The sequence below is a fragment of the Akebia trifoliata genome, chromosome 3 (assembly GCF_017979445.1).
Source record: "Akebia trifoliata isolate Shusen 1 chromosome 3, ASM1797944v1, whole genome shotgun sequence".
In the NCBI taxonomy this organism is placed as follows: Eukaryota; Viridiplantae; Streptophyta; class Magnoliopsida; order Ranunculales; family Lardizabalaceae; genus Akebia; species Akebia trifoliata.
This window is the reverse complement of record NC_141377.1, coordinates 25,207,381-25,233,156: the sequence shown is the minus strand read 5'-3', so window position 1 is coordinate 25,233,156 and position 25,776 is coordinate 25,207,381. Positions and strand designations below refer to the sequence as shown.

General features: G+C 35.3%; 1 non-coding gene and 1 pseudogene across 1 annotated transcript; one reads left to right on the top strand and one right to left on the bottom strand.

The window, feature by feature from the left end:
• Nucleotides 1–10,156: 10,156 nt before the first annotated feature.
• LOC147406202 (uncharacterized) lies at nucleotides 10,157–25,042 on the top strand (annotated as a pseudogene).
• On the bottom strand, nucleotides 10,564–10,670 carry LOC147406203 (small nucleolar RNA R71). The gene has a single exon (XR_015177165.1). It is a non-coding gene; the product is annotated as a small nucleolar RNA R71 (small nucleolar RNA).
• Nucleotides 25,043–25,776: the final 734 nt, after the last annotated feature.

Genomic DNA, 25,776 nt, shown 5'->3' with positions numbered 1-25,776 from the left:
TAAACATGGGGCTAAAAATTTCAGAATAAGCTGATTTTTTATGAGGATGATCTTCTGATCATAGAGATCATCCTCACCAAAAACCAGCCCATTCCAAAACTTCTAACCCATGTAGGACAAAACACGTTTGTTAAAGTGTAGGGTAAAGCTTAGGGTGATGAACATTTCCCATATATATATGAGGTCCTGATTAGCACCAAACATTTTGACCAACATTTTAGCCAACCATTTTTGTCCTATATAGGTTAGAAGTTTTGGAATGAGCTGATTTTTGGTGAGAAAGATCTCTACAGTGAGGAGATCATCCTCACCAAAAATCAGCCCATTCCAGAACTTCTAACCCCATGTTTACAAGTTGAAAAATCATGGACCGTCCATTTTTTGTAAATCATTTTTGATGGAGTTAGACGTTTTGGAATGGGCTTTTTTTTTTGTGATGATGATCTCCTCACCGTAGAAATCATCTTCACCAAAAATCAGCCCATTCCAAAACTTCTAACCCATGTTTTGAAAAATGTTTTGCCAAAATGTTTGGTGCTAAACATTTCCCATGTATGAGAACAGATCAAGGGACATATGTAAAAATAATGTAACATTAATAAATTTTCAAAATGTGGGTTAGAAGTTTCGGATTGAGCTGATTTTTGTTTTTTTTTTATTTTTTTTTCTTTGTTTTGTTTTGTTTTGTTTTTTTTTTTTTTTTGAGGATGATCTCTATGATGGGAAGATCATCCGAAAAAAAAAAATCAGTCCAATCTGAAACTTTTAACCCCATTAAAAGTGATTTAGAATGTAGATCGTCAAATTTTCGTCAATTTTTGCCAATGATTTGTAAATCACTTTTGATAGATTTAGAAGTTTCAGATTGAGCTGATTTTTTGTGAGGATGATCTTCTCATCATAGTGACCATCCTCGCAAAAAATCAACTCAATCCAAAATCTCTAACCCATATTTTGAAAAACCATTATTTTTACATATGTCCCATGAACCGCCCCTATATATATATATATATATATAGAGTAGTGTTCAATGGCCAACAGTTTGGCAAACATTTTGGCAAACACATTTTTCAAACATGGGTTAGAGGTCTTGGAATGGGCTGATTTTTGGTGAGGATGATCTCTATGGTGAGGAGATCATCATCACCAAAAATCAGCCCATTCCAAAACTTCTAACCTCATCAAAAATGATTTACAAAAAATGGACGGTTCACGATTTTTCAACTTGTAAAATAGGGCTAGAAGTTTTGGAATGAGCTGATTTTTGGTGAGGATGATCTCCTCACCGTAGAGATCATCCTCACCAAAAATCAGCCCATTCCAAGACCTCTAACCCATGTTTTGAAAAAGTGTTTGCTAAAATGTTTGTCAAACTGTTGGCCACGGATAGGGACCCATATATATATATATATATATATATTGGGGGGGGGGGGATAAATGTTTATTTACATAATAAATGGTATGAGCATTTAAGTATTTTGAATTAAATATATTTTTTGTAGTAAATGTTTTGGCAATTAATGCCAACATAACAAATGCATTTATTAATTGACACCCCTATGACAGGCACAACCAAGACATTAGAGGGGTCTATCTCTAGGAATTGGTTTTCTCCATCCATTAAGGCACACCCTAGTGGATCTTGGAAATAAATAGAGAAGAGTAGATGAGTCTAGAAATCGTGGAATACGGATCAAGAAGGAACATGTGAAATTAAAAGGGAATGATTTACTCAACCAATCAGGTTTTGATTTTATGGCTCAACAAGGTTAGTACCTTAAAATTTTGATTAAATCCTAACATGACAAGTTCTTAAGATATAATTGATTTTGAACGATTGACATGATCCTTGTTAGCAATTCGGAATAGGGCAAAAATTCTATGCATGAAAATTTTGGGTTTTATTCGATTTTAGTAGCAAAAATCTAGTAAAAAATTCGATAAATGAAAAATATGCGGCATATACTTCATACGTGTATTATTCGGTAACATGATAGTGATGATGAAATTGGTGATGGTGAAGGTGATGATATAGTGGTGATGGTAATAATGATGGTGGTGAAATGTGAGCATTGAGGTTGCTGTTCAATTGCTTTATAAAAGAAGACCAAAGTCAAGGGACAAATCATCAATTTGAAAAATTAAGGTGTAATCTCAAATAAATGTTGAGGGCCATATCATTATTTTTTTCAAAGATAAAAATGTACATTTGGCATCTAAAAAGGTGGATTCCTCTAAAATTTTGAAGCATGGCTGCTTCAAATTCGACTTGTATTACACGTTACAACTTACAAGTTTACACTTTACAACATACAAGAAGTTACAATAACATTTTTTTTCTATCAAGTTTTATAAAAGTTCGTAAAAGTCATTATTGACAACAAATTTTAACAAATCTATATCGAGATTCATGAAATAAAATCGTAAATGATTTTATTGATTTTGATGAAAACGAGAGTACAAATCTCAGTATTTTCCTATGATTAACAGTCAAGTACAAAATAGTAACGTATGTAGTTTTTCTTCTCTCCGGGCTTCGCGCTTTATTGGCTGATAAGATTGTTTTGATAATGATTTTATTTATGATTGATTTTCAATAGAGGTTTCTGTAGATTTTCTTCTCTCCGGACTTCGCGTTTTATCGGTTGAGAATGATTTCTTGACTTTTAGAGAAGGGATGTATGCTTGATCTTCTCTTTAATCGAAGTCCGGATCTCTAAAGAACTTTTGCTTTGTCTTTGAAGGAAGGCTTGAAAATTTCTTTTTCTCAAGAGGAAGAACTTATGTCTTATAAGAGAAAGTGATCCAAATCACTTCCAAATGAGGAAGGCTTTAGTATTTATAGATAATTTAACTTTCCAATTATACCATAATTTAAAGAGTTTTGATTAGTTTATTTAAAAGCTAAATTCATCCAAATTCAATTTTAAGGATTCTATAAATTATTATTGGGCAAACTCATTTATTTGGGTGTAGGACCCAATATTTAATATGTGGATCACTTAAATTTATTAAATCATGGGTTTTATCTGCGAAAACCCAAACTCAAACCATATGTGGCCCATCCCAATTAATTGACCCCCAATTTAGATTTGTGGGCCCAATTTGATTTAAGGGACTTTTTGTTAATTTAAAAAGTTATAAGGGCCCGTTTAAATTTTGATATCTACAAATACCCCCTCAATGATGCGTAGTTTGAAGCGAAGTAGAAGGGAGAACATCATTGATCATGCTTGTAATCAACAGTAGTTGGGGCTTTAGGGGAAATCAACCACGTGTGACGAGATCTCTTTTAATCTTGTAGATATTAACAAATAAATATCAATGATTCCTTTTAGGGTTATTTTCGAGGCACCCTTTTTTATGGAAAATGTTTCCAATATATTTTTATGAAAACATTTTCAAAATTTTCATGAAGAATATTTTCCAAAATTTTAGTGAAAATCATTTTGATGAAATATATATATATATATATATATATATATATATATATATATATATATATATATATATATATATATATATTGTGAAAATCCTTCTTGAAAAAGTATATACATATATTTTTTCACATTTTTCTCGATTCTTTTCTCATGCATTTTTTCTTACTCACATAGTAGGATTTTTATTCCTACTATCGGTCCTTGAGATCAAATGGATCATCATATTAGCAATCCAAAATCACTGAACTCTTCATTTCATAGAGAAAACTTAGATTCATACTATATATATAATTTTTTTTTATTCAAGATTTTAAAGAAATAGGTGGCTACCGAATTTCCATCGAACCCGCCAATTTAGAATTAAAATTCAATGGAGAAATTTATTTAGCCCATAGAATTTTATGATCTACAAGCATAAGACGTTAGCTCATATTTTTATCATGAACCAAAATGAGCTCAAAACCCCTTAACAAGGTTTGAATCTTACTAAGTTAGTAAGCTTAGCTTACTATCTTTTCGGTTTTACCAATTTTCTTTAAATTAGCAATTAAACGTTTGGGTGCTGATAAAAACAAATAATAAATAAATAAATAAAAATTGGGGTTTATGAACAATCATCTTTATGTAAAATCATTGAGGTTTAATAATTAAAAGTTGGGTGTGTCAAAATAAGAAGTAAAAAAAAAGATGCACACACGTCCACCACTCAATTCTTGTTTCCTCTTTTCTTCTCTTCTCTCTTTATTTTTTTAAATAAAACAGGGACTGCTCCACACCTATACACACGTGACATGTGCACACACGCGCACACATCGTGGACACTCACTGATCCTTTCTTTTTTTTTTTTTTTAATTCCTTTTCCTTTGCTCCTCCCACACATTTAGATGAACACTATATATATATATATGGGTCAGGTTCAAGGGTCATATGAGAAAACATATGAGAAAATTTTCGTTTTTCAAAAATTTTTAAAATATGAGTTAGAAATTTTGGATTGAGCTGATTTTTTGTGAGGATGATCTCTATGATGGGAAGATCATTCAAAAAAAAAAAAAAAATCAGCCAAATCTAAAACTTTTAATCCCATTAAAAGTGATTTAGAATGTGAATCGTCGATTTTTTATCAATTTTTATCACTAATTTGTAAATCACTTTTGATGGATTTAAAAGTTTCTGATTGAGCTGATTTTTTGTGAGGATGATCTCCTCATCATAGTGACCATCCTTGCAAAAACTCAGCTCAATCCAAAACCTCTAACCTTATTTTGAAAAATGAAAGTTTTCTCATATGTTTTCTCATATGGCCCTTGAACCTGACCATATATATATATATATATATATATATATTATATATATATATATATATATATATTGGAATTCTTCCTTTGTAGCAGCACAATACTGTAAAGGATATTTTTTTTTCTTTTCTTCTTCGTCTGTTCTGTTTTCTTTAATTTTAAATTTTTTTAAAAGAAAGAGAACAAATAAGGCCATGCCCCCTGATCTGCTTGTGCCGTCCATGCACCTTTCAAAACTTACCTAGCAACCCCACCTTTTAGTTTATTAAATATTTTCCAGACATCCTTCAAAGCACCGCCCCAAACACGATGTAGATTGGCCGGTATCAATACCTATAGAATTATACGATGTCCGAATTGGTGGTCAAAAAAAAAATTTATCTTGAACCAACAGAACTTATTTTTTGATTCTCTTTCTTTTCAACAAAATACTTACTATCTTGGTAAGGTTTCAAATCTTCCAAAGGGTAATTGATCAGACATTCTGGTCCTCTAAAGCATGATCCGAAGTCATAAAGAAGTAGAGGAGAAAATTGTAAGATTCTAATTTTTTGTTATTTGGGATTTTGCTAGTCATCCATCTTGAAACCTTTGATGAAGCAAATAACATATTATGTGTTATTGTTTCTAACTCCCTATTTCTGGTTCATAGGGCGATGCAAATTTCTTTGATACTTTGAGAGTAATCGCGCAAGTACAAACTTCTTGAAAAGACAGCTTCAGATTTTGAGTTCATTTGTCTTTAGACAATCGTTGAGAATTTTTTTTAGGTATTTCGGTATTCTTGACGCGTAGATTTGTTTTAATATGTTTTTTTTATATATTGCATGCTAACTTGTCACTATATAACAAGAATTTGTGATACGCTATCGTCTATGTCGAATGCGCCAAACTTCTAATGGATCAAGCAATTGAATAATAGATTTTTTACTTTATCTAGTTTGGATAGTCTCCAAAGCATCTATTTATTAGTGGTGCTCAGGGACGGACAACGCTAATTGACTAGAAGAATCACTTGACGAAGGATTTCTACACGTTGGTTGGCCAATCTCCAGAGCAGTTGTTTATCAGTGGTGCTCGGGGGCGGACTACGTCAACTGGTGTTAGAACATTATTGAGCATGAAGACTTTTTGATTCATACATTTAGTCAATGTGACACTAGTACTTGGTGAAACATGACATTTTTGAATAAGTATGTTCACTTTTATTATTTTTTTATTCCCCAGAGATGGCTAATGATACTCTTGCTAAAGGTACAAGGAATAAGAATCAGTTAAAACGATGCTTACCGCGTGAAGGTTGGGTAGATGACCCTGTAGATCTTTTTCAGAAGGGAAAATAGCTTTACTTTCCCTATGTTATTATAACTGATCATTCAAGAGGAGGAAATATCTCATCTGTGGAGTTGAGGCTTGCCACACCGATGACCGATCCTTTGAAGGCACAAGATACAGAAAGGGATACATCACTTAATTTGATGGCTTTAAGTGAATATCCTTCGACAGCCGACGTATTTCTTAGTGATGAGATTGATACGAAGTGTTAGCTATCTTTATGTCACCCTCCTCATTATGATAAAGCTCGCAATTGTCCACACCCTATTTTGACGCAGAAAATCATGCAACATTTCACTCAATATGGTTTAGATATTGAACCTTGAGGCGACATTCGATATTTCAGTGAAATTTTAGGACTAAAACTTAGATGTGAGCCATAAACTACAAAGTAGAAGTCAACATATTCCCTTGGTAAAGTCATATTTGTAGTTAGTAAGGAATACAATTGTCCAAATGGCATGTATCAGACTTTATGTGAATTTTGGTATCTTGAGACCAACACTTTTGTGATGAGTCGTGGGAAAGTTGGCATTTCTTTATGAAAAATGTAGAAGATTTCTAGACTTTCTATCACGAGTGAGTATTATGAAGAAGTGGTTCCCAATTTCGATAAACTCATAGGCTGTAATGGTATTTCAAGGTTTTCTCTTTCTTGCTAATATCTGTTCAAAACTTATGCTTTACTGGTTTTTTAAAAGGGGAGTGATTGTGCTAAACACACTAAGTGGCTTGATTTCTGGTACACTAAATTTGAATTGATTTCTAATCCTCATCTGATGATGGAGTACAAAGAAAATGGTGAATCATTCTACTTTAACCGTAATGGCTGTTAACATTTTAGAACAAAATTATGAAAACCTTTTTCTTCTTGAGTTATTTTGGTTAAGAAGAGTCGTAAAGAAGAAGAAAATCCATTTATCAGACTCGATTTTCCTGTGAATCAAAATGTTGAAGATAAAGCTATGATAACTGCATATCTCTTTTTGTGGTTGTGTCATTTTGTTTTCTTTTGTAAAAATGATGATGTTCTTCATCCAAGCACTTTCAAGGTAGTAGCACTGATGGCTCGAGGCACTATATTTAGCTTGGTACCTCTACTTATGTGTGGTTTGTACAATGGTCTAACTCAGACCTATTGGGGTATGAAAATACATATAGTTATAAGTGCTTCCACAAGTTATTGTCTCCTTCATTATTTGTTTGGGTGCGTTGGACTTCATTTTTCTTGGGAAGTATTTAGTAACCTTAATACTGACTTTGGACCTCTATATTTGGTTTGCACAGCTAGTGTTTCCAACTCATACTTCTGTTGGGAAGATATTGCTAAGGATGGGAGGGATTTAATTCTCAACATGAGTTCTAGTAATTTTAAATGGCATCTTTAGAAGGTTTGGTCGCCAAAAGATGATAGAAGAATACAGACTGATAATGGTGATAACCTTTTTGAGATTCAAGCATTCATGATAAGTTGTCATCCTGGATTTGTTGTGTTTCGACGTGGTAATATTTATCAGGTGGAAATATACAGTCCTCATAGGTTTTCTTGTTAGCAAAACTTTTATCAACGTATCCCTAGAACTCCGATTTCTTTTACAAGATCCGTGGATATGGTAGAGTTACATAGTTGTGGTTGTCTTTGACCCAAATAAAGAGTCGAGTCAACTTTTTTATTCATCCGAAAATACAAGACATGATTCAACAATTTGAAAAAATTTATAGAAATTAGTGGGTTCAAAATGCAATGCCTCACTTGGTTGCCCTTGATTTCTGTCTTCTTTAGGATAGTGTCTCTATTATGAACTTTAACTTTGACGAAATGAAAGGTTTGAAGATTGCAAGGAGCGTCGTGTTTTGCTTGCCATTCAAAAATCTTTCAGGAAAAAAAAAAGAATAGAACAGTCGCGTATTGATGAAATGCAAAAAAATTGTTACGAAGCCTACATTGAAAATGCGTTTCAAAATAATATTGCCAACTTCAACGATTACTCAAACGGAGTTAGCTAATATTCTGGGGGTAGATGTAGAACAGGCTATTCATAGGTCAAGCCCTACAAATTCTTTGAAGCTTATTGTTCAGGACTGAGCCTAATGATATGGGTGTGACTTCGGGTAGGCATGAAGCTGAAGTTGAGAATAATATATCTTTTAGAAGAGGTAATTTTACGTACTTATCTCTGTTGGAAAATTTCACACTTCTTATATGTATATATATATACATAATTTTTTGTGATTAAATTGTTATCGTAGGATCATCAACAAATATATACTTCGTCGCCAATTTGTTTGATCCGAAGGATTTTGTGGACATCCCTGCCTTCTCAGGTATGGGAGATGTTCGGAATGTCAGTCATTTTAACAAAAAGGACTTTTGAATTTGGTCGGTACTAAAGACCTCTCGAAAAGTGATGGGGACAATATTTCTTCCTATTCTCGCCAAAGTTCACATGGTACTCCATCAACTTCAACTACACATATGAATCTTGTCGTATTGGCGTTACCTACTTCTAATAAATTGGTTGATTCGTCCGTAATTGCCCCGAAGCTGCGTGGAATGTTTATTGTTTCTATCCAAACTTGACAAGTGATAAGTCGGTTTGTAACTATTTATACTATGTAATTTTACTTGACATTTTGCTAATTTGAGAGTGATTTTATTTAGTAATCGTTATTTTTTATTATTTTAGGTAATAAATGGCCAAGAATACGAAAAGGAAGCAATTCGGGGTGAAATCGGAAGAAAAGATGAACTTTCGAAGAATGGAGTACAAGAGGCAGAGGCCGCCGCAGCAGTGGATACATGTCTGCCGCGGCGCTCGTATTTAAATCAACAAAGGCCCCAAGACAGAAGCTAGCCCCTGCAGCGGTGGGTACATTCCTGCCGCGGCAGGCGACATGATCCCGTTTTCTGCACTTTGTCTCGTGTTTTTATCATATCGTTTAGATCCGATTTAAAAGGGATTTAACCCTAATTGTATTCAGAACGTATGGAGGCTATAAGTAGTTGATTTTTTAGGGTTTATTGAGAGAGGAGAGAGGTTAGAGATATCTTGGAGGCTAGAGAAAAAGGGGGAGAAGAGATCAAGTGATTGCTACGGCAATCTCGAATTCTACTGGTTTATTCTTCTTTTCTTCTATGTTTAACTTCAAGATGATTGTTTCGTATTTCGTTATGAACTAAATTTCGTTTCTAAGGTTGAGATGTAACTCAGATACAATTTCATAGTTGTTTTATACAAATTCAATTCCTTGTTTTGCAATTACTTATTTGTGTGTCTATTTTGAGTTTAATGCTATCAATTCTGAAGACCAAAGTTTTGATTGATTTATTGATCTAAATTTATAATGAGAATTCGAATCTAGGTTAGATCAATAAAATAGATCAAGTTGGAATAAATGAACGGTAGAGGTACTTTAGCATGTTCTAAGAGGTTAGTAATTCAATTTACAATAATTTCACAGATTTTATGACTCTTTGGTATTTAAATTCACATAGAGATGTGCTGAGTTAATATTTTAAGGAGTAATCTAGTGTATTTCGAGAGAAAACACTAGTTGGTTTAGGGAATTAAACCTCCAAATAAGGCAAAGCAGGAATTACTTTGAATAATCAATTACGTAGGAGTATCTGTAGTGAAGTCGAAAGTCCTAGGTTTTTAATCCATAAGAATCCATTCTTTCTTGTTTCATTGTTATTTCAATTTGCAATTCTACAATTCTCGATTCATCAAATAGTAATTTAGGTGATTATTTTTAGTACTTAGTAACTTAATCCTCGTGGGAACGATATCTTATATTGTTACTTGAAACGATTAGTGCACTTGCTAGCATAAATCATACGCAATCAAGTTTTTGGCGCTGCTGCCGGGGATTAAAGATTACTAATATTAATACCAATTGCTTTTATTACTAATTTGATTTTTATTTATTCTTACTTTATTCATTTATCTCTTTTTAGGTTTTTCCTAGTGTATGAGACGAACAAGTAGCTTGGATTTAGTGTCAATCGACCTTAATATCAATAAGACACTTAGAAGGCTAAATAGGGAACGTAAGAAAGAGCTAAACAAGAAGTTTTAGTAATGGCAGAAGAAGAGAATAATGGTGGTGGTGGAGATGCAGTCCCAAATAGAGCACTAAAGGATTACTCTATTCCTAATGTGGGTGTCTCTAGCATTCGAAGGCCACCTATTCAAGCAAACAATTTTGAGATCAAGCCTGCCATCATTCAGATGATACAATCTTCGATTCAGTTTGGGGGTTGGCTAATGATGATCCAAATCTGCATATTGCAAATTTCTTAGAAATTTGTGATACATTCAAGCACAATGGGGTGACTGATGATGCCATAAGACTGCGTTTGTTTCCGTTCTCATTGAACAACGAGGCTAAGGCATGGTTGACCTCGCTACCTTCAGGAACCATTACTACAGGGGATGGGCTGGTTAATGTCTTTCTGACTAAGTACTTTCCACCAACAAAATCTGCGAAGATGAGGAACGATATAACCAATTTTCTACAGCAAGATCAAGAATCTCTCTATGAAGCTTGGGAGAGGTTTAAAGATCTCTTAAGGAAGTGCCCGCTCCATAGACTACTGTTATGGATGCAAGTGCAAACGTTTTATAACGGTTTGCTCTCAAATGCTCAAACCATGGTGGATGCAGCAAGTGGAAGAGCATTCTTCAACAAGACACCGGAGGAAGGATATGAACTTATTAAAGTCATGGCTAGTAACAACTTCCTGAAATCTGATGGGAATGCACAGAAAAGGACAGCCGGAGTTCATGACATTGATGTTTTTACTAATTTGGCTGCTCAAGTTACTATTTTAAATAATAATTTTAAGAAAATGAATGTTGCTGCAGTTTCTAATGTAGTTTGTGATAATTGTGCAGGGAATCATCCTACTTTGGAGTGTCAAGGCCCATATGAAGCAAATTCTTCCGAACAAGTGAATTATGTGGCCAACAATCAAAGACAATACAATCGTAACTCCAATTACTACAATCAAGGGTGGAGGAATCATCCTAACTTCTCATGGAGCAACAATGCGAATATGCAAAAACCTCCTCATTCTTTTCAATCTCAAGAGAAGAAACCAACCATGGAAGAGGTCTTCACCCAATTTATGCAAAAGACCAATGTATTCATTGATGATACCCAAGCCAATTTCAAAAATCAAGGTGCAAGTATTCGCAACCTTGAACATCAAGTTGGAGAGATTTCCAAGCTATTGACGGAAAGAGCTCAAGGAGCACTCCCAAGTAGTACTGAGAAGAATCCCAAGGAGCATGTGAAAGCTATAACTCTTAGAAGTGGGAAAGAGTTAGAACAATCAAAGGGGGGTAGCAAGCAAGCAAATGACGATGAAATTGTTCTTCCTAAAGATCAAAATGCTACCGCTCCTATTCAACAACCTATTTCACAACCAACTTCTAATCCCATTCCTTTTCCTCAAAGATTGCGAAAGAAAAATTTAGATAAGCAATTTTCTAAATTTATTGATATTTTTAAAAGCTTACATATTAATCTTCCTTTTGTAGATATGCTGGAGCAAATGCCGAAATATGCTAAGTTCTTGAAGGAGATTCTATCAAACAAGAGGAAATTGGTAGATAATGAGAAGGTTATGCTCACGAAAGAATGTAGTGCTATTCTTCAAAGAAAGCTTCCCCGAAAGCTAAAAGATCCAGGGAGTTTCACTATTCCTTGCACTATTGGTGATTTTAATTTTGATAGAGTTTTATGTGATCTTGGTGCAAGTATTAATTTGACGCCTCTCTCTATTTTCAGGAAACTTGATTTAGGAGAAGTGAAACCTACTACGGTATCCTTGCAGCTTGCAGATAGATCTATCAAGCATCCTAGAGGCATTATTGAGGATGTTTTGGTAAAAGTGGACAAATTCATATTTCTTGCTGATTTTATCGTTTTGGGTATGGAAGAAGACAAGGATATTCCACTCATATTTGAAAGCGCCCTCGATCCGCGGGGTGTGCGGATCCGCTTTTGACCCTTGAGGTTTGAGAGTCCCACCTAGTTATTATGGTCTAGGAACCAAACTGACTCTAAAATGGATAAACACTAATCTACTACAGAAAATTTGAATCTGGGGATCATGTTACGGGGTTGGAAGGTGTTAGACACCAACCCCGCCCGGCCATTGCTGGTCTCTACTTATCCCAAATAAATCTACATCGCTAATGACAAACCTAGATTAAAAAAAAAAAAAAAAAAAAAACTTACCTTCGATCTGCAAAAGTGCTATTCCCTCAGATCTGGTGAAAACGGCTCCTTGTACCGTATTCCTTACTTCGTTCTATCTCCGGATCTGATTTTTGATCTCCGAGGTAAGGTATCTCCTTCTTGGATCTGGGTGCTTCGAATTTGTTGTGGATTTTTGGGATGTTTTTGAGAGGTTTTTGGGTGTTTTTTTAGGCTAAAATCATAGTAGGGGTGTTAGGTAAGGAGTTGAGGCTCCAAAATTAAGATTTTGGAGAGGTTGTGGGGGCTTCTTCACTTACTTTTCCTAGGATTTTTTCTTTGATACGAAAATAGGGTGTGGAGGCTCCTATTTATAAAGTTTTTTAGAAGCATTAGGATTTGATTAGGGTTTCTTTTAGGATTTCAATTAGGGTTTTGACTTAGTCTTTAGGGTTTTAATTTAGGGTTTTGACTTTAGTCTTATGAGATTGACTTTAATATTTGACTTTAGTCTTACTTAATTGACTTTAATTTTGACTTTAGTTTTATTTGATTGACTTTAATATCTTGACTTTAGTCTTGCTTGATTGACTTTAAATTTTTGGAGAACCCCTCTCTATTATATCTTTAATTCTTTGGACCCCCAAATGGAGGGGTCCTTAAAGAAATATCTTGCGAACCCTCAACAATTTTGCCTGAAAGCCTGATTGATCGATTTTTTGTTCACATTTTAAAATTAATTTTATTAATGTTTCACTTTACATTATTTAATGATTTATTTATTAATTTCGAAATCTTTAATTATTAAAATTTTAAAATTACCATTTTGTCCTCGGAGAGGATTTTTTACGTTTTAAGTCGTTTTTCCATGTTCCAGGATGTTTTGGAATCAGTTTTTCGTAAGAAATTCAATGGGAATGTTGGTTTTTTTCATTTATGAAGTTTTTTTGTGTGAAATGATCGTGAACTTTATGAGGGGTATTTTCGTAATTTTGTCGAATTCTGTTAAAATTGGTGAAATGATTTATTTGGTTCCGATTTGTTGTTTTATGTGTTTGAATGGGTTTTCCTAAGCGTAATGTAAGCTCTAGGGTTGTTTTGATGTTAGGGGTATTTTGTAATTTGGTCAATTTTTAGTGATTTTTATCGTGAAGCTTCCTTTTGATTTGCAAGATGATGATTTCTATGTTTCTAGAGTCGTATTTTCCTAGTGTAGCGTGATTTCTAAGATTTTGTCAGTTCGAGATACCTCATCCGGATTTCTGAAACACATCTGGTAACAAAATAAAGTAATGGAATACACATCCATCATTGGGAATCATTGCGATCGGGTTGACGAGTTGATTAATCAGGCGAGTGCAAAAATGGGGTGTTACAGATGCCCCTCTTTGGCAAAGGGTTGAAGCAAACTAGATAGCAAATCTATTTTGGTAGATAGTGCGATATCTGAATGCCAAAGCTAGTGACAGTTCATTTTGCAGCCTGATTTAGCAATTCGTCGAGGCGTTCGGATCCTTGAAGGTAAAGCTCTCCCTGAACTAAAAAGTAGTCAGGTCCTTGAGCGAGAGCTCTCACTGACAGTGTCAGATCCTTGAATTTTAGAAAATTCTCCTTGACTAATAAAACAAATGTGCAAGTGTGTGCACTGTGTGAAACTGAGTAAAACAAAACTCGAGAAAATTCGAATGAGATTTGAGAAAAATCTAAGCAAAAGTTGGGAGAAAGTTGAATGTCCTACTCTACCTACTCTAAGTGAAAGAGTAATGAATTTATATTTTTTTTGAGAAGTTCTACTCTACCTACTCGGAGTGAAAGAGTAATGAACTAACTTTTTAGGAGTCCTACTCTACCTGCCCAGGGTGAAAGAGTAATGAACTAATTTTTTTTTGGGAAAGTTCTACTCTACCTACTCGGAGTGAAAGAGTACTGAACTAAGTTTTTTGAGAGTCCTACTTTACCTACCCAGGGTGAAAGAGTAATGAACTAATTATTTTGGGAAGTTCTACTCTACCTACTCGGAGTGAAAGAGTAATGAACTAATTATTTTGGGAAGTTCTACTCTACCTATTCGGAGTGAAAGAATAATGAACTAAGCTTTTTGAGAGTCCTACTCTACCTGCCCAGGGTGAAAGAGTAATGAACTAATTTTTTTGGGAAGTTCTACTCTACCTACTCGGAGTGAAAGAGTAATGAACTAATTGTTTTGGGAGTCCTACTTTACCTACTCGGAGTGAAAGAGTAATGAACTAAGCTTTTTGAGAGTCCTACTCTACCTGCCCAGGGTGAAAGAGTAATGAACTAATTTTTTTGGGAAGTTCTACTCTACCTACTCGGAGTGAAAGAGTAATGAACTAATTGTTTTGGGAGTCCTACTCTACCTGCCTAGGGTGAAAGAGTAATGAAATTTTTTTTGGGAAGTTCTACTCTACCTACTCGGAGTGAAAGAGTAATGAACTAAGCTTTTTGGGAATCCTACTCTACCTGCCCAGGGTGAAAGAGTAATGAACTAATTTTTTTTTTGAAGTTCTACTCTACTTACTCGGAGTGAAAAAGTAATGAACTAATTCTTTTTGGGAACGAACAGGAGATTAACCTCGCATTTGAATTTTTTTTTAATAAAAAGTTTGATTTTATGAAGGTCCTGTAAACATTTTAACTCTCTTTGAATCTGAGGAGTTTTCAAAATTGTTATCAAGAGGGTAACCTTTAATTCAAAGTTAACCTTATCCTTTGGGGTTGAAATTGACCAAGCATCAGAACAAAAATGCCCCTAGTTTGACAAGGAACATTGTACTGGGGATAATCGAATATAATTTGAAAATAAATGCCCCTAGTGTAAGGGGGGAAACTGTACTCTTTAGAAAAAGGAAGTGCCCTTGTTATGAAAGTTTGAAATCCTTGATTACCACAAGCGCAATAAAGGTTTAACTTTTAATTTTGACTTTTTATATTAAAGATTTTGAGTTAGGCTCAAAGAAATTGGAACAAAATATTTCTTTCTGAAATTCATCATAGAATTTGTTCTTTCTCCCCGTCGGTTCACTTAGGGATATGAACTCTTCAGATCAATCATAGACGAGATACTTGTATCCAATGAGTCTATATTTGGTTCAAACTGGGTATTGAAACTTGATCATTAGAACTTCTGATATTTTGGCTCGGACTGTCTTTTCAGCTTCTCAACTCAACGGAGATTTTCTTTTATTTTTTCATTGCTCTAAGTTTTGCCTAGATTGCCTTTTCTGATTTTCAATCTAGCGAGCATGCCCTAGCTTTTGCCTAGATCGCCTTTTTAGGTTTTTGATTTAGCGAGCTTATAATTTTTTCTCTTTTCTTTGCTCTGATTGTTGCCAAGGTCGTCCTTTCAGATTTTCAATCTTGCGAGCTTGCCTTAATTCTTACCTAAGCCGTCCTTTTTGGGTTTTCAACTTAGCAGACTTTTTTTTTTCTTCTTCCATTCTAAACTTCTAGATTTGATGTCTGATCATGCTTTGCTATCTTCCTTGACTTCTCGCACGGTACTTAAGAGGACTTTCATGGGTAAGCTTAGGACTGGGTATAAAAAGGGATTTTGAGGCTCAAAAATCCGAATGCCCCTTGTGTGGCATTTCTTTTATTTTGCTTTGAATTTTCTTCCCCATTTTGCAGATATTTCTTTTTCTTTTGAATTTTTTTCTTTTAGATTTTTTCTTTGTCGAGGAATCTATTTTTTATTTTGATGTGGTCGGGCCTGAAGTAACTTCTCAGGTTACCTACGTACCCCAAATTTTTGGGATCAGACCAAAACGTAGTTCGGAACTTCCCTCCCCTAGGTTAGGTGATCGGGCTAAGAAAGAAAAGGCATAATTTTTCTTTTTGAAAAAGGTTGCAAAGGGGTTGAGAAAGGATATATTGAACTGGGTAACAAGAGAATTGATTTGGCCAAAGATGGCCTCCTTAAATGTAGTACCGCTTGATCTGGTCAAGGTTGGTTGGTTCTAGTAGTTCACTTCCATCATGATCTTGAAGTCTGATGACTTTCCCAGACAATATTTCCTTAATGAATGAATTTCTCCAATTGGGTTCAAACTTTCTAGGATCGAGGAAGAGTACTCAAAATTTTTTTTTCTTGGGTAGTCTGATGCTTTAGATCCTTGACTCATAAGTGATGAACTTTGACTTTCTTGTCAAACATGCAAGTGACTCCTCTCCATTGACAGACCCAATTTGTTTCTAAAAATTAACTTCCATCAAGACCTTGAGATACAGGATTTTCCATTTTAATCGGTAAGATTGCTTCCATATCATACTAGAGTAACTCTAGTAGAAGACTGTATTGAAATGTAATATGTCCATAATGCGAATGGTAACTTATCTGGCCAGTCCCGGTGTGATGTGTGATTGACACATTTTCACGATGATTGTCTTGAGATTTTTACTGGCTACTTCAACTATTCCGTCGATTTTAAAATTCCAGCACTGATACATTTTATAATCCCTCCTCTGGCTATGTAAGTCTATTCTGGTTGGTGTTCTCACAGGATGGGTATATATTTCATGTTAAACAACACTCCAAATTTAACCGACATATCCTCATAGGACCATGTAAGCAAGTCTTTTGAATTTTCTGAATAAATTTATCATCTCTTTGTGCTCCTCTGGGGATAAGTTAGTTCCAATCTGAATTTCTTGAGAATTATTTTTGTTCCGAGGTCAATGACCTTTAGTTCCTCGAACAAGACATTTATCTTCTCATTCAAGAGAGGGTTCCTTATTAGAAGAATTCCTTTTGAAGCCAGTTATTAGTTAACTCGTTAATGCGCTCAAGGTATTCAAAAATTTTCTTTATTCAATTTAGATAGGGCGACTGACACCATTGCAGACTCGACAAACTAACTTGAATAGAACAAAATAAGAAATAAACAGACAAACTTGATTACTGAATTGATAGAAAGAACTAGACTCAAGACTCATAAATAACTAAAGACAATTACCGACAACGGACTTGATTACAGACTGAGAACTCGAGAAACTATTTCCAAGCGATTGGACTGAGTCTTCTTCTTCAGGTTCTTTGCATTCTTCAAACTTACTTCTTCTCTCATGGCCAAGACTGCGTTTGGTGGTGAAAATCTCATTAGGGACCATCACTCTGGTAAGATGGGGGCTAGGAGGTTTATGATTGACAGATCGGATGAGAAAGATTGGGTCAAACGAGAGTTGAGCATTGGATACCATGTTCAAAGTCTGAGGAGGTTGGTAAATGGGTAGAGGATTTGTAGTAACATTTGGCTGCTCAGGGGTAGGGACAGTAACTTTTTTGGCGTCAATGAGGTCTTGAACTATATGACGAAGAGCAACGCAACGATCAGTAAGATGACCGGAATTTCGTGAAACTCACAAAATAGGTTGGGATTGTGAGAAGTGGGAAGTGGATTTGGTAAAGGTCGAGGTTGGAGAGGTGCAATGAGCCATTTACTTAATAGTTTCTGAAAGACAATGTTCAAAGGCATACCAAGATTGGTGAATTTCCTACGTGGTCGAGGTTGATTAGGGTTAACTTGGTTACTAGGCAAGATAGTAGATTGGACGGGAGTAGTAGACGTATGGGCTACATAGGCGTGATCAGTGCTAGACTTAGAATTGGTGAAAGGCTTTTTGAACTTGTTGTCAGAAGGATTGGAAAGGATTCCGAAAGCGAAAGCATCTTCCAATTGGCTACCAGCTTGCAATAGAGACTCGAATGTAGGAAGGTACTGGGAGACTAGATGTCGGGCATACCCTTGCGAGAGGTTTTCAAGATAATAGCCACTTGTTATTTCTCTGAAGGTCTATCCCACATTTGTGCAGCCTTGGCCCTCCAACGAGCGATGAAGTCAGTAAATGTTTTCTCATTTTTCTGTTTGGTTGACTCCAAGTCCCTTCTTGAAGTTTTAATTTCGGTACTGTATTTGTACTGATGCCAGAAAGCCTTTGACATATTCTCCCATGTACCTACTGTAGCTGGATCTAGAGACATTAGTCATCGTAGAGTTGATCCTGTCAGAGTTCGTTCAAACAGTAATGTCATATGTTCGTCGCTAAGCCCCATAGTGCGCATGTTAGTAACATACACTTTAAGATGCGTTTTTGCACAACCTACCCCACTGAACTTCTCCATTTCAGGCATCACAAACTTCTCTGGCAGATGAATTCTAGGGATACGGTTCAGGGCTTCAATGCCCGCTGCAATTTCATCGATACCCTTTATACTCTTCATAGCTGACTCCAATTGGGACATTCTGTTAGATAATGCCGGATTTTCATCAACATAATCTTCGTCTCCGTCGAGTTCGAAGACTTCACGTGGACATTTCTCTTCTACCTTTTTTCCTTTTGGGTCATCTAGGGGAATTCCCATCGATTCCGAGGTCTGTTCTAACATTTTCACTTTGCTTTTTATATTGCTGATATCATTGGCAAAGGCTGCCAAGATCTTACGGATCTCTGTGAGCTCAGATTCTGAAGCCATCTCTGCTTGTTGACTTGGTACTGTGGTTGTTTCTAACCGACTGGACTTACGACTCCAACTAGGAGGTGGACGCTTGAATTTGGGCGCAATGATAAACCTATATGACCCCATCAAAGGTAGATTTAGTCAATTTCAGTATTACCCCCTTAATAACATTTTAAACGAACCCTGGGATTTTATTGAATTTTGTGCACCAATCCATTAAACAATTCATTAATGTAATGATTATTCAGAAAAATAATTTTATTGCACTCTTGAAAAATATTGACAAATAATGTTTTCATTGAATAACAACTTCCACAAACATATTTCAATAATTTTTTATGCAAAAATATATTTTTTGTAAACCATTTTTTTCTGAAAAATATTTTTCTTCCTTTTCTTTTTTTTAGAAAACTTTTTGGGAAAGCATTTTCTTTTGGAAAATCTTATTCTTCCGAAAAATATTTTACTTTTGAAAAGCATTTCTCTTATGGAAAATATTTTTCTTCTTTTAAAATGGGTTTCAAATCCGAATCAGAAAAAGTTTGAATTTTATTTTGATTCAAATGGCTCGGCCCATAATGATTGTTGGATCGAGATGGACTGGGTCAAGTTTAAAATGGATTTTTTATTGGGTTGGTGCACCCATTTTAATTTTCAAAAACAACATTTTTTATCATTGGGGACAATCATACACTCTGATCTCATCATTTACATCATTCACATACATTCATCAATCCAAATGTTCCATTCAATAAACAACCCGGGAACACCCACAATAAGTTCGAGTCGTGACCTACATGAGAGGTTTCTAGACTCTAAGCTTACTACGTGCAATGCATTTTTATCTGGCCACCCTTGCCTAAGCACACCTATATACCTTTCGATACGTGGTAACTTGGTTTGATATACCGTATAGGTGATAATCTAAAACCTCAACCCACTTCTCTGAAGTCAAAAACAGCCAGTTTGATCTCCAGTTGAGAGGTAACGCACGATGCTGAGCAAGGGCCTACTTAAATACCTCTCGTCTAGAATAGACGTAGTCTATCCCCCTCGTATAGTAGGGTACAACGGGGCAAGATCTCGCTTAGGCACCGATTTTGACCAAGAAGTGCAATTGATATACTTAGATTATCTTTACATATCTATGGGTACGAGTCAAGAGTTGTAGCTTTCATAAATGGTTTAGCCCACGAGGGGACCGACCACGTACTAGTACTACGTTGGCAATCGGGACATGTGACTGTGTGGCTCACAATAGGTCAAAGGCTTAAGTCGCTCCAGCCTGGGTGCATCAATATACCTCTCAGAATCACCTGATTAGACGGTATTGATGCCCCAATTTGATATACCCTAAGGTACGTGACTGGAGTTGTGATTTTCATGAATGACGTCGCATCTCTGAAGAGACCGGGCCACGCACTAGTGCCACGTTGGCTATATAGGACGTGTAAGTGTGCAAAACAGTAAACGTGCATGTAGTGTGTGCAACACAGGGTGGGGTGTGCCCGGGGCCTTTTCAAATAAATGGGTCCATAGGCCTAATCAAACCATCACAACATGAATATCATATGAATATTACCCACATAATTCATCACATCAAGATTAAGATTAAAGCATGCACATCAAAAAATATCTATCAAGATCATGGCAAATCAATTAATGAGCATGGCATATAATAATTGATCATACAAACATTGCAATAGGCATAATTTTTATAATTTTTAAGGTCCAATCAATGATCACTTTTGGGTGATCCAAAATAAATTGAGATTCCAATAGATGTTACATTGATGATAGAATGACAATGGTTGAGATGAGCTCACTCTCAGGAACATTAATTGTGCTAACATTAGATAAATTCGGATTTTCTGTGAATTAGGAAAATACAATCCGAACTTGCATCGATGATATCTAAGGCTCCCGATAACGAAATCAAATGAACTCAGGTTCTAAATTAATCTACTCGATGTGATCTACATTTTATTAATAGGTGTCCAGACTTATTTCTTACTAGAATGTTCTATAAAAACGTTTTAACATTGCTGTCCCAACCTTCATTCAGCAACAATTCCAGATTGACAGATTGACTTTGCATCGATGATATCTAAGGCTTCTGATAATGAAATTGAGTGAACTCAGGTTATAAATTAATCTACTCGATGAGATCTACGTTTTATTAATAGGTGTCCAGACTTAATTCTTACTAGAATATTCTGTAAAAACGTTTTAACATTGCTGTCCCAACCTTCATTCAGTAACAATTCTAGATTTACAGATTGAACTTGCATCAATGATATCTAAGGCTTCCGATAACGAAATTGAGTGAACTCAGTTCTAAATTAATCTACTCGATGAGATCTACGTTTTATTAAAAGTTCTCAGACTTAATTCTCATTAGAATGCTTCGTAAAAACGTTTGAACATTACTGCCCCAACCTTCATCATTCCATCATTTTTATATGTCAATTTGAATCTTTCATTATTTAGGGGTCATCAAAAAGTGATCCTTAATTGGAAAATAAATGCAATACCCAAAATCATCTACAATCAAGTCACAAAAATAAATAAATAAAATAAATCGAACTAAATAATATAAAAAAATTAGGTTATCTTGGCAATGCTCCCATACTTGGGGTTTTTCAAGTTTGATCCTCAATAGTCCCCAGTGGCGTCACCACTGAAAGCGCCCTCGATACGCGGGGTGCGCGGATCCACTTTTGACCCTTGAGGTTTGGGAGTCACCACCTAGTTATTACGGTCTAGGAACCAAACTGACTCTAAAATGGATAAACACTAATCTACTACAGAAAATCTGAATCCGGGGATCATGTTACGGGGTTGGAAGGTGTTAGGCACCAACCCCGCCCCGCCATTGTCGGTCTCTACTTATCCCAAATAAATCTACATCGCTAATGAAAAACCTAAATTAAAAAATAATAAAAAAAAAAAAACTTACCTTCGATCTGTAAAAGTGTTATTCCCTCAGATCTGGTGAAAACGGCTCCTTGTACCGTATTCCTTACTTCGTTCTATCTTAGGATCTGATTTCTGATCTCCGAGGTAAGGTATCTCCTTTTTGGATCTGGGTGCTTCGAATTTGTTGTGGATTTTTAGGATATTTTTGAGAGGTTTTTGGGTGTTTTTTTAGGCTAAAATCAGAGCAGGGGTGTTAGGTAAGGAGTTGAGGCTCCAAAATTAGGGTTTTGGAGAGGTTGTGGAGGCTTCTTCACCTACTTTTCCTAGGATTTTTTCTTTGATACGAGGGTGTGGAGACTCCTATTTATAAAGTTTTTTAAAAGCATTAGGGTTTGATTAGGATTTCAATTAGGGTTTTGACTTAGTCTTTAGGGTTTTAATTTAGGGTTTTGACTTTAGTCTTATGAGATTGACTTTAATACTTGACTTTAGTCTTACTTAATTGACTTTAATTTTGACTTTAGTTTTATTTGATTGACTTTAATATCTTGACTTTAGTCTTGCTTGATTGACTTTAAATTTTTGGAGAACCCCTCTCTATTATATCTTTAATTCTTTGGACCCCCAAATGGAGGGGTCCTTAAAGAAATATCTTGCGAACCCTCAACAATTTTGCTTGAAAGCCTGATTGATCGATTTTTTATTCACATTTTAAAATTAATTTTATTAATGTTTCACTTTACATTATTTAATAATTTATTTATTAATTTCGAAATCTTTAATTATTAAAATTGTGAAATTATCCATTTTGCCCTCGGAGAGGATTTTTTACGTTTTAAGTCATTTTTCCATGTTCCAAGATGTTTTGGAATCCGTTTTTCGTAAGAAATTCAATGGGAATGTTGGTTTTTGCCATTTATGAAGTTTTTTTGTATGAAATGGTCGTGAACTTTATGAGGGGTATTTTCGTAATTTTATCGAATTCTGTTAAAATTGGTGAAATGATTTATTTGGTTCCGATTTGTTTTTTTTATGTGTTTGAATGAGTTTTCCTAAGCGTAATTTAGGCTCTAGGGTTGTTTTGATGTTAGGGATATTTTGGTAATTTGGTCAATTTTTAGTGATTTTTATCGTGAAACTTCTTTTCGGTTTGCAAGATGATGATTTCTATGTTTCTGGAGTTGTATTTTCCTAGCGTAGTGTGATTTCTAAGATTTTGTCAGTTCGAGATACCTCATCCGGATTTCTGAAACACATCTGGTAACAAAATAAAGCAATGGAATACACATCCATCATTGGGAATCATTGCGATCGGGTTGACGAGTTGATTAATCAGGCGAGTGCAAAAATGGGGTGTCTACAATATTGGGAAGACCTTTTCTCGCCACAGGTAGAACTCTCATAGATGTTCATCAAGGTAAGTTGATTTTAAGGGTTCAAGATGAACAAGTAACTTTTAATGTTTTTGAGGCTATGAAATTTCCTTCCGATGTTGATGCATGTTTTGCAATAAGTGTTTTGGATAGGGTAGTAGCTGAAAAATTTAATGAATCTTTTCCTCCCTTACCTTTGAAAAATTGCATATTAAATGGTAGAACTTTAGGAACTCTAAGTGATGATGAAGATATAATTGAATGTGTGAATAATCTGAATGCTTTGCCATCTTATGAGTTTCCAAAAAGGCTTAAATTTAAAGAGTTGGGAGCTGTGCATTTAATGAACCATCATCTAAAAAGGAACCTCCTAAACTTGAACTTAAACAATTGCCATCACATCTTAGGTATGCTTTCTTAGAAGAGTCTTGTTATTATCCTGTTATTATTAACTCTTCTTTGAATGATTTGGAGGAAGAAAAGTTATTGAGGATTTTAAGGGAGCATAGGAAACTTATTGGATGGACTATCGATGATATCAAGGGAATTAGCCCATCTATTTGTATGCACAAGATTTTGATGGAAAAGAGCTACAAACCATTGGTGCAACCTCAAAGAAGATTAAATCCTTCCATGCAAGAAGTGGTGAAAAAGGAGGCTGTGAAACTTCTGGATGCAGGTATAATTTATCCAATCTCGAATAGTTCATGGGTAAGTCTGGTCCAAGTGGTTCCTAAGAAAGGTGGTATGACCGTAGTGAAGAATGACAACAATGAGCTTATACCCACAAGAACGGTAACTGGATGGAGAGTTTGTATAGATTACCGAAACTCAATGATGCCACAAGAAAGGATCACTTTCCTTTGCCCTTCATTGACCAAATGGTGGAGAGACTTTCCGGGCATGACTATTATTGTTTCTTAGATGGATATTCGGGCGATAATCAAATTCCAATAGCACCGGAGGATCAAGAGAAGACCACTTTTACATGTCCATATGGAACTTTTGCTTATAGAAGAATGTCATTCGGATTGTGCAACGCCCCTGCTACTTTTCAACGTTGCATGATGTCAATTTTTTCCGATATGGTTGAAAAATACATTGAAGTGTTCATGGATGATTTTTCTATTTTTGGTTCTTCTTTTGATAATTGTTTTTCTAATCTCTCTTTGGTTTTCCAGCGATGTGTTGACACAAACTAGGTCTTGAATTGGGAAAAATGCCATTTTATGGTAAAAGAAGGAATTGTGTTGGGACATCGAATTTCTGTTAAAGGAATTGAGGTGGATCGAGCAAAAATTGATGTAATTGAGAAGCTTCCGCCTCCTACCAATGTTAAGGGAGTTAGAAGTTTTCTTGGACATGCAGGATTTTACAGGAGATTTATTAAAGATTTTTCTAAAATTGCTAAACCTCTTTGTGAATTGTTGGTAAAAGATGCAGTTTTTTATTTTTTCAAAGAATGTTTAGATGCTTTTGAAATTCTTAAAGTGAAATTGATATCTTCTCCTGTTATTGCTGCACCCGATTGGGAATTGCCTTTTACTTTGATGTGTGATGCTAGTGAATATGCTATAGGTGCTGTTTTAGGGCAGCGAAAAGATAAGGTCTTTCATGTGATTTACTATGCTAGCAAAGTTTTAATGAGGCTCAATTGAATTATGCAACTACCGAAAAAGAGCTTTTAGCAGTTGTTTATGCTTTTGAACAAATTTTGGTCTTATTTAATAGGTTCTAAAGTGATTGTTTACACTGATCATTCGGCTTTGAGGTATTTATTTGCTAAAAAAGATGCAAAGCCAAGGTTGCTAAGATGGATTTTACTTTTGCAGGAATTTGACTTGGAAATCAAGGACAAGAAAGGAACCGAAAATGTAGTTGCAGATCATCTTTCTAGGATGGACCATGTGCAGCTGAATGAAGAAGTTGATGGAGATATTAATGAGAAATTTTTGGATGAGCAACTGTTTACAGTTGGAGAAGTCCCATGGTAGGCTGATTTTGTCAACTATTTGGCTAGGGGGATTGTGCCTACCGAACTCACCCACCAAAGGAGGAAGAAGTTCTTTTCAGATATTAAGTATCTCATATGGGATGATCCATTCCTTTACAAGATGTGTGGTGATCGTATAACTAGAAGATGTGTGCCGGAAGAGGAGATGGAGAGTATCCTTCAACATTGTCATTCTCGCGAAGTTGGAGGACACTTTGGAGCAACCAAGATAGCAGCAAAAATTTTACAATCAGGATTTTATTGGCCTACTATTTTTAAAGATTCATATAATTTTGTTGCCAATTGTGATAAATGTCAAAGGGTTGGGAATATATCTAGGAAAAATGAGATGCCTCTAACAAATATTTTAGAAATTGAATTGTTTGATGTTTGGGGTATTGATTTTATGGGTCCTTTTCCATCTTCTTTTTCTAATCGTTTTATTTTGGTTGCTGTAGATTATGTGTCCAAGTGGGTTAAAGCTGTAGCATTGCCAACCAATGATGCTCGGGTGGTGGTGAGATTTTTGAAGAAGTATATTTTTGCAAGATTTGGAACACCAAGAGCTACCATAAGTGATGGAGGATCACACTTCAGTAACAAACAATTTGATTCACTTCTGAGCAAATATGAAGTGACACATAGGGTAGCTACACTTATCATCCGCAAACAAGTGGTCAAGTTGAGGTATCCAACCGTGAGCTAAAGAGGATTCTAGAGAAGACAGTCAATTCT